Consider the following 15,463-nt stretch of genomic DNA (forward strand, 5'->3'; position numbering starts at 1 on the left):
TGCTCTTACAGCCTACCGGGAACATCTCTTCCAAAGGCCTGTTAAACGCAGTTTCTTCCCAGCCCTGATCTGGCTGAAGTAGAACTTCTGCTCTGGGTGTGTCACATGGCCCTAGAGCTGAAAGGCACAACGTGCAGGCTTCTTTCCAAAGGGCGAGTTGGGACCCAAAGCATCTTGATTCCAGCTCTTTGGGAAGCTGAGAAACAATTCGCTCTGCCCAGTGCTCTTACAGCCTACAGGGAACATCTCTTACAAAGGCCTGTGAAACGCAGTTTCTTTGCAGGCCTGATCTGGCTGAAGTAGAACTTCTGCTCTGGGTGTGCCACATTGCCCTAGAGCTGAAAGGCACAACGTGCAGGCTTCTTTCCAAAGGGCGAGTTGGGCCCCAGAGCATCTTGCTTCCAGCTCTTTGGGAAGCGAAGAAACAACTCGCTCTGCACAGTGCTCTTACAGCCTACCGGTAACATCTCTTACAAAGGCCTGTGAAACGCAGTTTCTTTGCAGGCCAAATCTGGCTGAAGTAGAACTTCTGCTCTGGGTGTGCCACCTGGCACTAGAGCTGAAAGGTACAAGGTGCAGGCTTGTTTCCAAAGGGCGAGTTGGGCCCCAAAGCATCTTGCTTCCAGCTCTTTGGGAAGCTAAGAAACAACTCGCTCTACACAGTGCTCTTACAGCCTACCGGGAACATCTCTTACAAAGGCCTGTGAAACGCAGTTTGTTTGCAGGCCAGATCTGGCTGAAGTAGAACTTCTGCTCTGGGTGTGCTAAATTGCCCTGGAGCTGAGAGGCACAACACGCAGTCTTCTTTCCAAAGGGCGAGTTGGGCCCCAAAGCATCTTGCTTCCAGCTCTTTGGGAAGCTAAGAAACAACTCGCTCTGCACAGTGCACTTACAGCCTACCGGGAACATCTCTTACAAAGGCCTGTGAAACGCAGTTTGTTTGCAGGCCTGATCTGGCTGAAGTAGAACTTCTGCTCTGGGTGTGCCACATTGCCCTAGAGCTGAAAGGCACAACGTGCAGGCTTCTTTCCAAAGGGCGAGTTGGGCCCCAGAGCATCTTGCTTCCAGCTCTTTGGGAAGCGAAGAAACAACTCGCTCTGCACAGTGCTCTTACAGCCTACCGGTAACATCTCTTACAAAGGCCTGTGAAACGCAGTTTCTTTGCAGGCCAAATCTGGCTGAAGTAGAACTTCTGCTCTGGGTGTGCCACCTGGCACTAGAGCTGAAAGGTACAAGATGCAGGCTTGTTTCCAAAGGGCGAGTTGGGCCCCAAAGCATCTTGCTTCCAGCTCTTTGGGAAGCTAAGAAACAACTCGCTCTACACAGTGCTCTTACAGCCTACCGGGAACATCTCTTACAAAGGCCTGTGAAACGCAGTTTGTTTGCAGGCCAGATCTGGCTGAAGTAGAACTTCTGCTCTGGGTGTGCTAAATTGCCCTGGAGCTGAGAGGCACAACACGCAGTCTTCTTTCCACAGGGCGAGTTGGGCCCCAAAGCATCTTGCTTCCAGCTCTTTGGGAAGCTAAGAAACAACTCGCTCTGCACAGTGCTCTTACAGCCTACCGGGAACATGTCTTCCAAAGGCCTGAGAAACGCATTTTCTTTGCAGGCCTTATCTCGCTGAGGTAGAACTGCTGCTATGCCGTGTCCTTCATCGGCCTAGAGTTGCAAGGCTCAAAGTCCTGCCCTGACTCCTCAAGGGCAGACAGGCCCCACAGCGTGGGGCTTCCACCTCTTTGGGCAGCTAAGAAACAACTTGCTCTGCACTGGTGTTTTACAGCCTACAGGGAACGAGTCTTACAAAGGCCTGTGAAACGCAGTTTCTTCCCAGGCCTGATCTGGCTTAAGTAGAACTTCTGCTCTGCCGGGTCCTACATGGCGCTAGAGCTGCAAGGCACAAAGTCCTGCCTTGATTCCACAAGGGTAGACAAGTCCCTCAAGTCCAGCATCCAGCTCTTTCAGCAGCTAAGAGACAACTCGCTCTGCATAGGGCTCTTACAGCCTACCGGGAACATGTCTTAAAACGGACAGTGAAACGCAGTTTCTTCCCAGCCCTGATCTGGCTGAAGTAGAACTTCTGCTCTGGGTGTGCCACATGGCCCTAGAGCTGAAATGTACAACGTGCAGGCTTGTTTCCAAAGGGCGAGTTGGGCCCCAAAGCATCTTGCTTCCAGCTCTTTGGGAAGCTAAGAAACAATTCGCTCTGCATAGTGCTCTTACAGCCTACCGGGAACATCTCTTCCAAAGGCCTGTTAAACGCAGTTTCTTTGCAGGCCTGATCTGGCTGAAGTAGAACTTCTGCTCTGGGTGTGTCACATGGCCCTAGAGCTGAAAGGCACAACGTGCAGGCTTCTTTCCAAAGGGCGAGTTGGGACCCAAAGCATCTTGCTTCCAGCTCTTTGGGAAGCTGAGAAACAATTCGCTCTGCCCAGTGCTCTTATAGCCTACAGGGAACATCTCTTCCAATGCCTGTGAAACGCAATTTCTTTGCAGGCCTGATCTGGCTGAAGTAGAACTTCTGCTCTGCCGGGTCCTACATGGCGCTAGAGCTGCAAGGCACAAAGTCCTGCCTTGATTCCACAAGGGTAGACAAGTCCCTCAAGTAAAGCATCCAGCTCTTTCGGCAGCTAAGAAACAACTCGCTCTGCATAGGGCTCTTACAGCCTACCGGGAACATGTCTTAAAACGGACTGTGAAACGCAGTTTCTTCCCAGCCCTGATCTGGCTGAAGTAGAACTTCTGCTCTGCCGTGTGCAACATGGCCCTAGAGATGCAAGGCACCAAGTCCTGCCTTGTTTCCCCAAGGGGAGACTAGTACCTCAGCGTCCAGCTTCCAGCTCTTCGAGCAGGTAAGAAACAGCTTGCTGTGCACAGGGCTCTTCCAGCCTACCTAGAACATGTCTTACAAAGGCCTGTGAAACGCATTTTCTTTGCAGGCCTGATGTGGCTGAAGTAGAACTTCTGCTCTGGGTGTGCCACATTGCCCTAGAGCTGAAAGGCACAACGTGCAGGCTTCTTTCCAAAGGGCGTGTTGGGCCCCAGAGCATCTTGCTTCCAGCTCTTTGGGAAGCGAAGAAACAACTCGCTCTGCACAGTGCTCTTACAGCCTCCCGGGAACATGTCTTACAAAGGCCTGTGAAAGGCAGTTTCTTTGCAGGCCTGATCTGGCTGAAGTAGAACTTCTGCTCTGGGTGTGCCACATTGCCCTAGAGCTGAAAGGTACAAGGTGCAGGCTTGTTTCCAAAGGGCGAGTTGGGCCCCAAAGCATCTTGCTTCCAGCTCTTTGGGAAGCTAAGAAACAACTCGCTCTACACAGTGCTCTTACAGCCTACCGGGAACATCTCTTACAAAGGCCTGTGAAACGCAGTTTGTTTGCAGGCCAGATCTGGCTGAAGTAGAACTTCTGCTCTGGGTATGCTAAATTGCCCTGGAGCTGAGAGGCACAACACGCAGTCTTCTTTCCAAAGGGCGAGTTGGGCCCCAAAGCATCTTGCTTCCAGCTCTTTGGGAAGCTAAGAAACAACTCGCTCTGCACAGTGCACTTACAGCCTACCGGGAACATCTCTTACAAAGGCCTGTGAAACGCAGTTTGTTTGCAGGCCTGATCTGGCTGAAGTAGAACTTCTGCTCTGGGTGTGCCACATTGCCCTAGAGCTGAAAGGCACAACGTGCAGGCTTCTTTCCAAAGGGCGAGTTGGGCCCCAGAGCATCTTGCTTCCAGCTCTTTGGGAAGCGAAGAAACAACTCGCTCTGCACAGTGCTCTTACAGCCTACCGGGAACATCTCTTACAAAGGCCTGTGAAACGCAGTTTCTTTGCAGGCCAAATCTGGCTGAAGTAGAACTCTTGCTCTGGGTGTGCCACCTGGCACTAGAGCTGAAAGGTACAACGTGCAGGCTTGTTTCCAAAGGGCGAGTTGGGCCCCAGAGCATCTTGTTTCCAGCTCTTTGGGAAGCTAAGAAACAACTCGCTCTGCACAGTGCTCTTACAGCCTACCTGGAACATCTCTTCCAAAGGCCTGTGAAACGCAGTTTCTTTGCAGGCCACATCTGGCTGAAGTAGAACTTCTGCTCTGGGTGTGCTAAATTGCCCTGGAGCTGAGAGGCACAACACGCAGTCTTCTTTCCAAAGGGCGAGTTGGGCCCCAAAGCATCTTGCTTCCAGCTCTTTGGGAAGCTAAGAAACAACTCGCTCTGCACAGTGCTCTTACAGCCTACCGGGAACATGTCTTCCAAAGGCCTGAGAAACGCATTTTCTTTGCAGGCCTTATCTCGCTGAGGTAGAACTGCTGCTATGCCGTGTCCTACATCGGCCTAGAGTTGCAAGGCTCAAAGTCCTGCCCTGACTCCTCAAGGGCAGACAGGCCCCACAGCGTGGGGCTTCCACCTCTTTGGGCAGCTAAGAAACAACTTGCTCTGCACTGGTGTTTTACAGCCTACAGGGAACGAGTCTTACAAAGGCCTGTGAAACGCAGTTTCTTCCCAGGCCTGATCTGGCTTAAGTAGAACTTCTGCTCTGCCGGGTCCTACATGGCGCTAGAGCTGCAAGGCACAAAGTCCTGCCTTGATTCCACAAGGGTAGACAAGTCCCTCAAGTCCAGCATCCAGCTCTTTCAGCAGCTAAGAGACAACTCGCTCTGCATAGGGCTCTTACAGCCTACCGGGAACATGTCTTAAAACGGACAGTGAAACGCAGTTTCTTCCCAGCCCTGATCTGGCTGAAGTAGAACTTCTGCTCTGGGTGTGCCACATGGCCCTAGAGCTGAAATGTACAACGTGCAGGCTTGTTTCCAAAGGGCGAGTTGGGCCCCAAAGCATCTTGCTTCCAGCTCTTTGGGAAGCTAAGAAACAATTCGCTCTGCATAGTGCTCTTACAGCCTACCGGGAACATCTCTTCCAAAGGCCTGTTAAACGCAGTTTCTTTGCAGGCCTGATCTGGCTGAAGTAGAACTTCTGCTCTGGGTGTGTCACATGGCCCTAGAGCTGAAAGGCACAACGTGCAGGCTTCTTTCCAAAGGGCGAGTTGGGACCCAAAGCATCTTGCTTCCAGCTCTTTGGGAAGCTGAGAAACAATTCGCTCTGCCCAGTGCTCTTATAGCCTACAGGGAACATCTCTTCCAATGCCTGTGAAACGCAATTTCTTTGCAGGCCTGATCTGGCTGAAGTAGAACTTCTGCTCTGCCGGGTCCTACATGGCGCTAGAGCTGCAAGGCACAAAGTCCTGCCTTGATTCCACAAGGGTAGACAAGTCCCTCAAGTCCAGCATCCAGCTCTTTCGGCAGCTAAGAAACAACTCGCTCTGCATAGGGCTCTTACAGCCTACCGGGAACATGTCTTAAAACGGACTGTGAAACGCAGTTTCTTCCCAGCCCTGATCTGGCTGAAGTAGAACTTCTGCTCTGCCGTGTGCAACATGGCCCTAGAGATGCAAGGCACCAAGTCCTGCCTTGTTTCCCCAAGGGGAGACTAGTACCTCAGCGTCCAGCTTCCAGCTCTTGGAGCAGGTAAGAAACAGCTTGCTGTGCACAGGGCTCTTCCAGCCTACCTGGAACATGTCTTACAAAGGCCTGTGAAACGCAGTTTCTTTGCAGGCCCGATCTGGCTGAAGTAGAACTTCTGCTCTGGGTGTGCCACATTGCCCTAGAGCTGAAAGGCACAACGTGCAGGCTTCATTCCAAAGGGCGTGTTGGGCCCCAGAGCATCTTGCTTCCAGCTCTTTGGGAAGCGAAGAAACAACTTGCTCTGCACAGTGCTCTTACAGCCTCCCGGGAACATGTCTTACAAAGGCCTGTGAAAGGCAGTTTCTTTGCAGGCCTGATCTGGCTGAAGTAGAACTTCTGCTCTGGGTGTGCTAAATTGCCCTGGAGCTGAGAGGCACAACCCCCAGTCTTCTTTCCAAAGGGCGAGTTGGGCCCCAGAGCATCTTGCTTCCAGCTCTTTGGGAAGCTAAGAAACAACTCGCTCTGCAGACCTCTCTTACAGCCAACCGGGAACATCTCTTGCAAAGGCCTGAGAAATACAGTTTCCTTGCAGGCCTTATCTCGCTGAGGTAGAACTGCTGCTATGCCGTGTCCTTCATCGGCCTAGAGTTGCAAGGCTCAAAGTCCTGCCTTGACTCCTCAAGGGCAGACAGGCCCCACAGCGTGGGGCTTCCACCTCTTTGGGCAGCTAAGAAACAACTTGCTCTGCACTGGTGTTTTACAGCCTACAGGGAACGAGTCTTACAAAGGCCTGTGAAACGCAGTTTCTTCCCAGCCCTGATCTGGCTGAAGAAGAACTTCTGCTCTGCCGGGTCCTACATGGCGCTAGAGCTGCAAGGCACAAAGTCCGGCCTTGTTTCCACAAGGGTAGACAAGTCCCTCAGGTCCAGCTTCCAGCTCTTTCGGCAGCTAAGAAACAACTGGCTCAGCACAGTGCTCTTACAGCCTACCGGGAACATCTCTTCCAAAGGCCTGTTAAACGCAGTTTCTTCCCAGCCCTGATCTGGCTGAAGTAGAACTTCTGCTCTGGGTGTGTCACATGGCCCTAGAGCTGAAAGGCACAACGTGCAGGCTTCTTTCCAAAGGGCGAGTTGGGACCCAAAGCATCTTGATTCCAGCTCTTTGGGAAGCTGAGAAACAATTCGCTCTGCCCAGTGCTCTTACAGCCTACAGGGAACATCTCTTACAAAGGCCTGTGAAACGCAGTTTCTTTGCAGGCCTGATCTGGCTGAAGTAGAACTTCTGCTCTGGGTGTGCCACATTGCCCTAGAGCTGAAAGGCACAACGTGCAGGCTTCTTTCCAAAGGGCGAGTTGGGCCCCAGAGCATCTTGCTTCCAGCTCTTTGGGAAGCGAAGAAACAACTCGCTCTGCACAGTGCACTTACAGCCTACCGGGAACATCTCTTACAAAGGCCTGTGAAACGCAGTTTGTTTGCAGGCCTGATCTGGCTGAAGTAGAACTTCTGCACTGGGTGTGCCACATTGCCCTAGAGCTGAAAGGCACAACGTGCAGGCTTCTTTCCAAAGGGCGAGTTGGGCCCCAGAGCATCTTGCTTCCAGCTCTTTGGGAAGCGAAGAAACAACTCGCTCTGCACAGTGCTCTTACAGCCTACCGGTAACATCTCTTACAAAGGCCTGTGAAACGCAGTTTCTTTGCAGGCCAAATCTGGCTGAAGTAGAACTTCTGCTCTGGGTGTGCCACCTGGCACTAGAGCTGAAAGGTACAAGGTGCAGGCTTGTTTCCAAAGGGCGAGTTGGGCCCCAAAGCATCTTGCTTCCAGCTCTTTGGGAAGCTAAGAAACAACTCGCTCTACACAGTGCTCTTACAGCCTACCGGGAACATCTCTTACAAAGGCCTGTGAAACGCAGTTTGTTTGCAGGCCAGATCTGGCTGAAGTAGAACTTCTGCTCTGGGTGTGCTAAATTGCCCTGGAGCTGAGAGGCACAACACGCAGTCTTCTTTCCAAAGGGCGAGTTGGGCCCCAAAGCATCTTGCTTCCAGCTCTTTGGGAAGCTAAGAAACAACTCGCTCTGCACAGTGCTCTTACAGCCTACCGGGAACATGTCTTCCAAAGGCCTGAGAAACGCATTTTCTTTGCAGGCCTTATCTCGCTGAGGTAGAACTGCTGCTATGCCGTGTCCTACATCGGCCTAGAGTTTCAAGGCTCAAAGTCATGCCCTGACTCCTCAAGGGCAGACAGGCCCCTCAGCGTGGGGCTTCCACCTCTTTGGGCAGCTAAGAAACAACTTGCTCTGCACTGGTGTTTTACAGCCTACAGGGAACGAGTCTTACAAAGGCCTGTGAAACGCAGTTTCTTCCCAGGCCTGATCTGGCTTAAGTAGAACTTCTGCTCTGCCGGGTCCTACATGGCGCTAGAGCTGCAAGGCACAAAGTCCTGCCTTGATTCCACAAGGGTAGACAAGTCCCTCAAGTCCAGCATCCAGCTCTTTCAGCAGCTAAGAGACAACTCGCTCTGCACAGTGCTCTTACAGCCTACCGGGATCATCTCTTACAAAGGCCTGTGAAAGGCAGTTTCTTTGCAGGCCTGACCTGGCTGAAGTAGAACTTCTGCTCTGCTGGGTCCTACATGGCGCTAGAGCTGCAAGGCACAAAGTCCTGCCTTGATTCCACAAGGGTAAACAAGTCCCTCAAGTCCAGCATCCAGCTCTTTCGGCTGCTAAGAAACAACTCGCTCTGCATAGGGCTCTTACAGCTACCGGAACATGTCTTAAAACGGACTGTGAAACGCAGTTCCTTCCCAGCCCTGATCTGGCTGAAGTAGAACTTCTGCTCTGCCGTGTGCAACCTGGCCCTAGAGATGCAAGGCACAAAGTCCTGCCTTGTTTCCCCAAGGGGAGACTAGCACCTCAGCGTCCAGCTTCCAGCTCTTGGAGCAGCTAAGAAACAGCTTGCTGTGCACAGGGCTCCTCCAGCCTACCTAGAACATGTCTTACAAAGGCCTGTGAAACGCAGTTTCTTTGCAGGCCTGATGTGGCTGAAGTAGAACTTCTGCTCTGGGTGTGCCACATTGCCCTAGAGCTGAGAGGCACAACGTGCTGGCTTCTTTCCAAAGGGCGTGTTGGGCCCCAGAGCATGTTGCTTCCAGCTCTTTGGGAAGCGAAGAAACAACTCGCTCTGCACAGTGCTCTTACAGCCTACAGGGAACATCTCTTCCAAAGGCCTGTGAAAGGCAGTTTCTTTGCAGGCCTGATCTGGCTGAAGTAGAACTTCTGCTCTGGGTGTGCTACATTGCCCTGGAGCTGAAAGGCACAACCCGCAGTCTCCTTTCCAAAAAGCGAGTTGGGCCCCAAAGAATCTTGCTTCCAGCTCTTTGGGAAGCTAAGAAACAACTCGCTCTGCACAGTGCTCTTACAGCCTACCGGGAACATGTCTTACAAAGGCCTGTGAAACGCAGTTTTTTTGCAGGCCTGATCTGGCTGAAGTAGAACTTCTGCTCTGGGTGTGCTAAATTGCCCTGGAGCTGAGAGGCACAACCCCCAGTCTTCTTTCCAAAGGGCGAGTTGGGCCCCAAAGCATCTTGCTTCCAGCTCTTTGGGAAGCTAAGAAACAACTCGCTCTGCAGACCTCTCTTACAGCCAACCGGGAACATCTCTTGCAAAGGCCTGAGAAATACAGTTTCCTTGCAGGCCTTATCTCGCTGAGGTAGAACTGCTGCTATGCCGTGTCCTTCATCGGCCTAGAGTTGCAAGGCTCAAAGTCCTGCCTTGACTCCTCAAGGGCAGACAGGCCCCACAGCGTGGGGCTTCCACCTCTTTGGGCAGCTAAGAAACAACTTGCTCTGCACTGGTGTTTTACAGCCTACAGGGAACGAGTCTTACAAAGGCCTGTGAAACGCAGTTTCTTCCCAGCCCTGATCTGGCTGAAGTAGAACTTCTGCTCTGCCGGGTCCTACATGGTGCTAGAGCTGCAAGGCACAAAGTCCGGCCTTGTTTCCACAAGGGTAGACAAGTCCCTCAGGTCCAGCTTCCAGCTCTTTCGGCAGCTAAGAAACAACTGGCTCAGCACAGTGCTCTTACAGCCTACCGGGAACATCTCTTCCAAAGGCCTGTTAAACGCAGTTTCTTCCCAGCCCTGATCTGGCTGAAGTAGAACTTCTGCTCTGGGTGTGTCACATGGCCCTAGAGCTGAAAGGCACAACGTGCAGGCTTCTTTCCAAAGGGCGAGTTGGGCCCCAAAGCATCTTGCTTCCAGCTCTTTGGGAAGCGAAGAAACAACTCGCTCTGCACAGTGCACTTACAGCCTACCGGGAACATCTCTTACAAAGGCCTGTGAAACGCAGTTTGTTTGCAGGCCTGATCTGGCTGAAGTAGAACTTCTGCTCTGGGTGTGCTAAATTGCCCTGGAGCTGAGAGGCACAACCCCCAGTCTTCTTTCCAAAGGGCGAGTTGGGCCCCAAAGCATCTTGCTTCCAGCTCTTTGGGAAGCTAAGAAACTACTCGCTCTGCAGACCTCTCTTACAGCCGACCGGGAACATCTCTTGCAAAGGCCTGAGAAATACAGTTTCCTTGCAGGCCTTATCTCGCTGAGGTATAACTGCTGCTATGCCGTGTCCTACATCGGCCTAGAGTTGCAAGGCTCAAAGTCCTGCCCTGACTCCTCAAGGGCAGACAGGCCCCACAGCGTGGGGCTTCCACCTCTTTGGGCAGCTAAGAAACAACTTGCTCTGCACTGGTGTTTTACAGCCTACAGGGAACGAGTCTTACAAAGGCCTGTGAAACGCAGTTTCTTCCCAGGCCTGATCTGGCTTAAGTACAACTTCTGCTCTGCCGGGTCCTACATGGCGCTAGAGCTGCAAGGCACAAAGTCCTGCCTTGATTCCACAAGGGTAGACAAGTCCCTCAAGTCCAGCATCCAGCTCTTTCAGCAGCTAAGAGACAACTCGCTCTGCATAGGGCTCTTACAGCCTACCGGGAACATGTCTTAAAATGGACAGTGAAACGCAGTTTCTTCCCAGCCCTGATCTGGCTGAAGTAGAACTTCTGCTCTGGGTGTGCCACATGGCCCTAGAGCTGAAATGTACAACGTGCAGGCTTGTTTCCAAAGGGCGAGTTGGGCCCCAAAGCATCTTGCTTCCAGCTCTTTGGGAAGCTAAGAAACAATTCGCTCTGCATAGTGCTCTTACAGCCTACCGGGAACATCTCTTCCAAAGGCCTGTTAAACGCAGTTTCTTTGCAGGCCTGATCTGGCTGAAGTAGAACTTCTGCTCTGGGTGTGTCACATGGCCCTAGAGCTGAAATGCACAACGTGCAGGCTTCTTTCCAAAGGGCGAGTTGGGACCCAAAGCATCTTGATTCCAGCTCTTTGGGAAGCTGAGAAACAATTCGCTCTGCCCAGTGCTCTTACAGACAGCAGGGAACATCTCTTACAAAGGCCTGTGAAACGCAATTTCTTTGCAGGCCTGATCTGGCTGAAGTAGAACTTCTGCTCTGCCGGGTCCTACATGGCGCTAGAGCTGCAAGGCACAAAGTCCTGCCTTGATTCCACAAGGGTAGACAAGTCCCTCAAGTCCAGCATCCAGCTCTTTCGGCAGCTAAGAAACAACTCGCTCTGCATAGGGCTCTTACAGCCTACCGGGAACATGTCTTAAAACGGACTGTGAAACGCAGTTTCTTCCCAGCCCTGATCTGGCTGAAGTAGAACTTCTGCTCTGCCGTGTGCAACATGGCCCTAGAGATGCAAGGCACCAAGTCCTGCCTTGTTTCCCCAAGGGGAGACTAGTACCTCAGCGTCCAGCTTCCAGCTCTTGGAGCAGGTAAGAAACAACTCGCTCTGCACAGTGCACTTACAGCCTACCTGGAACATGTCTTACAAAGGCCTGTGAAACGCAGTTTCTTTGCAGGCCTGATGTGGCTGAAGTAGAACTTCTGCTCTGGGTGTGCCACATTGCCCTAGAGCTGAAAGGCACAACGTGCAGGCTTCTTTCCAAAGGGCGTGTTGGGCCCCAGAGCATCTTGCTTCCAGCTCTTTGGGAAGCGAAGAAACAACTTGCTCTGCACAGTGCTCTTACAGCCTCCCGGGAACATGTCTTACAAAGGCCTGTGAAAGGCAGTTTCTTGGCAGGCCTGATCTGGCTGAAGTAGAACTTCTGCTCTGGGTGTGCTAAATTGCCCTGGAGCTGAGAGGCACAACCCCCAGTCTTCTTTCCAAAGGGCGAGTTGGGCCCCAAAGCATCTTGATTCCAGCTCTTTGGGAAGCTGAGAAACAATTCGCTCTGCCCAGTGCTCTTACAGCCTACAGGGAACATCTCTTACAAAGGCCTGTGAAACGCAGTTTCTTTGCAGGCCTGATCTGGCTGAAGTAGAACTTCTGCTCTGGGTGTGCCACATTGCCCTAGAGCTGAAAGGCACAACGTGCAGGCTTCTTTCCAAAGGGCGAGTTGGGCCCCAGAGCATCTTGCTTCCAGCTCTTTGGGAAGCGAAGAAACAACTCGCTCTGCACAGTGCTCTTACAGCCTACCGGTAACATCTCTTACAAAGGCCTGTGAAACGCAGTTTCTTTGCAGGCCAAATCTGGCTGAAGTAGAACTTCTGCTGTGGGTGTGCCACCTGGCACTAGAGCTGAAAGGTACAAGGTGCAGGCTTGTTTCCAAAGGGCGAGTTGGGCCCCAAAGCATCTTGCTTCCAGCTCTTTGGGAAGCTAAGAAACAACTCGCTCTACACAGTGCTCTTACAGCCTACCGGGAACATCTCTTACAAAGGCCTGTGAAACGCAGTTTGTTTGCAGGCCAGATCTGGCTGAAGTAGAACTTCTGCTCTGGGTGTGCTAAATTGCCCTGGAGCTGAGAGGCACAACACGCAGTCTTCTTTCCAAAGGGCGAGTTGGGCCCCAAAGCATCTTGCTTCCAGCTCTTTGGGAAGCTAAGAAACAACTCGCTCTGCACAGTGCACTTACAGCCTACCGGGAACATCTGTTACAAAGGCCTGTGAAACGCAGTTTGTTTGCAGGCCTGATCTGGCTGAAGTAGAACTTCTGCTCTGGGTGTGCCACATTGCCCTAGAGCTGAAAGGCACAACGTGCAGGCTTCTTTCCAAAGGGCGAGTTGGGCCCCAGAGCATCTTGCTTCCAGCTCTTTGGGAAGCGAAGAAACAACTCGCTCTGCACAGTGCTCTTACAGCCTACCGGTAACATCTCTTACAAAGGCCTGTGAAACGCAGTTTCTTTGCAGGCCAAATCTGGCTGAAGTAGAACTTCTGCTCTGGGTGTGCCACCTGGCACTAGAGCTGAAAGGTACAAGGTGCAGGCTTGTTTCCAAAGGGCGAGTTGGGCCCCAAAGCATCTTGCTTCCAGCTCTTTGGGAAGCTAAGAAACAACTCGCTCTACACAGTGCTCTTACAGCCTACCGGGAACATCTCTTACAAAGGCCTGTGAAACGCAGTTTTTTTGCAGGCCAGATCTGGCTGAAGTAGAACTTCTGCTCTGGGTGTGCTAAATTGCCCTGGAGCTGAGAGGCACAACACGCAGTCTTCTTTCCACAGGGCGAGTTGGGCCCCAAAGCATCTTGCTTCCAGCTCTTTGGGAAGCTAAGAAACAACTCGCTCTGCACAGTGCTCTTACAGCCTACCGGGAACATGTCTTCCAAAGGCCTGAGAAACGCATTTTCTTTGCAGGCCTTATCTCGCTGAGGTAGAACTGCTGCTATGCCGTGTCCTTCATCGGCCTAGAGTTGCAAGGCTCAAAGTCCTGCCCTGACTCCTCAAGGGCAGACAGGCCCCACAGCGTGGGGCTTCCACCTCTTTGGGCAGCTAAGAAACAACTTGCTCTGCACTGGTGTTTTACAGCCTACAGGGAACGAGTCTTACAAAGGCCTGTGAAACGCAGTTTCTTCCCAGGCCTGATCTGGCTTAAGTAGAACTTCTGCTCTGCCGGGTCCTACATGGCGCTAGAGCTGCAAGGCACAAAGTCCTGCCTTGATTCCACAAGGGTAGACAAGTCCCTCAAGTCCAGCATCCAGCTCTTTCAGCAGCTAAGAGACAACTCGCTCTGCATAGGGCTCTTACAGCCTACCGGGAACATGTCTTAAAACGGACAGTGAAACGCAGTTTCTTCCCAGCCCTGATCTGGCTGAAGTAGAACTTCTGCTCTGGGTGTGCCACATGGCCCTAGAGCTGAAATGTACAACGTGCAGGCTTGTTTCCAAAGGGCGAGTTGGGCCCCAAAGCATCTTGCTTCCAGCTCTTTGGGAAGCTAAGAAACAATTCGCTCTGCATAGTGCTCTTACAGCCTACCGGGAACATCTCTTCCAAAGGCCTGTTAAACGCAGTTTCTTTGCAGGCCTGATCTGGCTGAAGTAGAACTTCTGCTCTGGGTGTGTCACATGGCCCTAGAGCTGAATGGCACAACGTGCAGGCTTCTTTCCAAAGGGCGAGTTGGGACCCAAAGCATCTTGCTTCCAGCTCTTTGGGAAGCTGAGAAACAATTCGCTCTGCCCAGTGCTCTTATAGCCTACAGGGAACATCTCTTCCAATGCCTGTGAAACGCAATTTCTTTGCAGGCCTGATCTGGCTGAAGTAGAACTTCTGCTCTGCCGGGTCCTACATGGCGCTAGAGCTGCAAGGCACAAAGTCCTGCCTTGATTCCACAAGGGTAGACAAGTCCCTCAAGTAAAGCATCCAGCTCTTTCGGCAGCTAAGAAACAACTCGCTCTGCATAGGGCTCTTACAGCCTACCGGGAACATGTCTTAAAACGGACTGTGAAACGCAGTTTCTTCCCAGCCCTGATCTGGCTGAAGTAGAACTTCTGCTCTGCCGTGTGCAACATGGCCCTAGAGATGCAAGGCACCAAGTCCTGCCTTGTTTCCCCAAGGGGAGACTAGTACCTCAGCGTCCAGCTTCCAGCTCTTCGAGCAGGTAAGAAACAGCTTGCTGTGCACAGGGCTCTTCCAGCCTACCTAGAACATGTCTTACAAAGGCCTGTGAAACGCAGTTTCTTTGCAGGCCTGATGTGGCTGAAGTAGAACTTCTGCTCTGGGTGTGCCACATTGCCCTAGAGCTGAAAGGCACAACGTGCAGGCTTCTTTCCAAAGGGCGTGTTGGGCCCCAGAGCATCTTGCTTCCAGCTCTTTGGGAAGCGAAGAAACAACTCGCTCTGCACAGTGCTCTTACAGCCTCCCGGGAACATGTCTTACAAAGGCCTGTGAAAGGCAGTTTCTTTGCAGGCCTGATCTGGCTGAAGTAGAACTTCTGCTCTGGGTGTGCCACATTGCCCTAGAGCTGAAAGGTACAAGGTGCAGGCTTGTTTCCAAAGGGCGAGTTGGGCCCCAAAGCATCTTGCTTCCAGCTCTTTGGGAAGCTAAGAAACAACTCGCTCTACACAGTGCTCTTACAGCCTACCGGGAACATCTCTTACAAAGGCCTGTGAAACGCAGTTTGTTTGCAGGCCTGATCTGGCTTAAGTAGAACTTCTGCTCTGGGTGTGCTACATTGCCCTGGAGCTGAAAGGCACAACCCTCAGTCTTCTTTCCAAAGGGCGAGTTGGGCCCCAAAGCATCTTGCTTCCAGCTCTTTGGGAAGCTAAGAAACAACTCGCTCTACACAGTGCTCTTACAGCCTACCGGGAACATCTCTTACAAAGGCCTGTGAAACGCAGTTTGTTTGCAGGCCAGATCTGGCTGAAGTAGAACTTCTGCTCTGGGTGTGCTAAATTGCCCTGGAGCTGAGAGGCACAACACGCAGTCTTCTTTCCAAAGGGCGAGTTGGGCCCCAAAGCATCTTGCTTCCAGCTCTTTGGGAAGCTAAGAAACAACTCGCTCTGCACAGTGCTCTTACAGCCTACCGGGAACATGTCTTCCAAAGGCCTGAGAAACGCATTTTCTTTGCAGGCCTTATCTCGCTGAGGTAGAACTGCTGCTATGCCGTGTCCTACATTGGCCTAGAGTTGCAAGGCTCAAAGTCCTGCCCTGACTCCTCAAGGGCAGACAGGCCCCACAGCGTGGGGCTTCCACCTCTTTGGGCAGCTAAGAAACA

This window comes from Equus caballus, chromosome 15 (genome assembly GCF_041296265.1).
Source record: "Equus caballus isolate H_3958 breed thoroughbred chromosome 15, TB-T2T, whole genome shotgun sequence".
Lineage (NCBI taxonomy): Eukaryota > Metazoa > Chordata > Mammalia > Perissodactyla > Equidae > Equus > Equus caballus.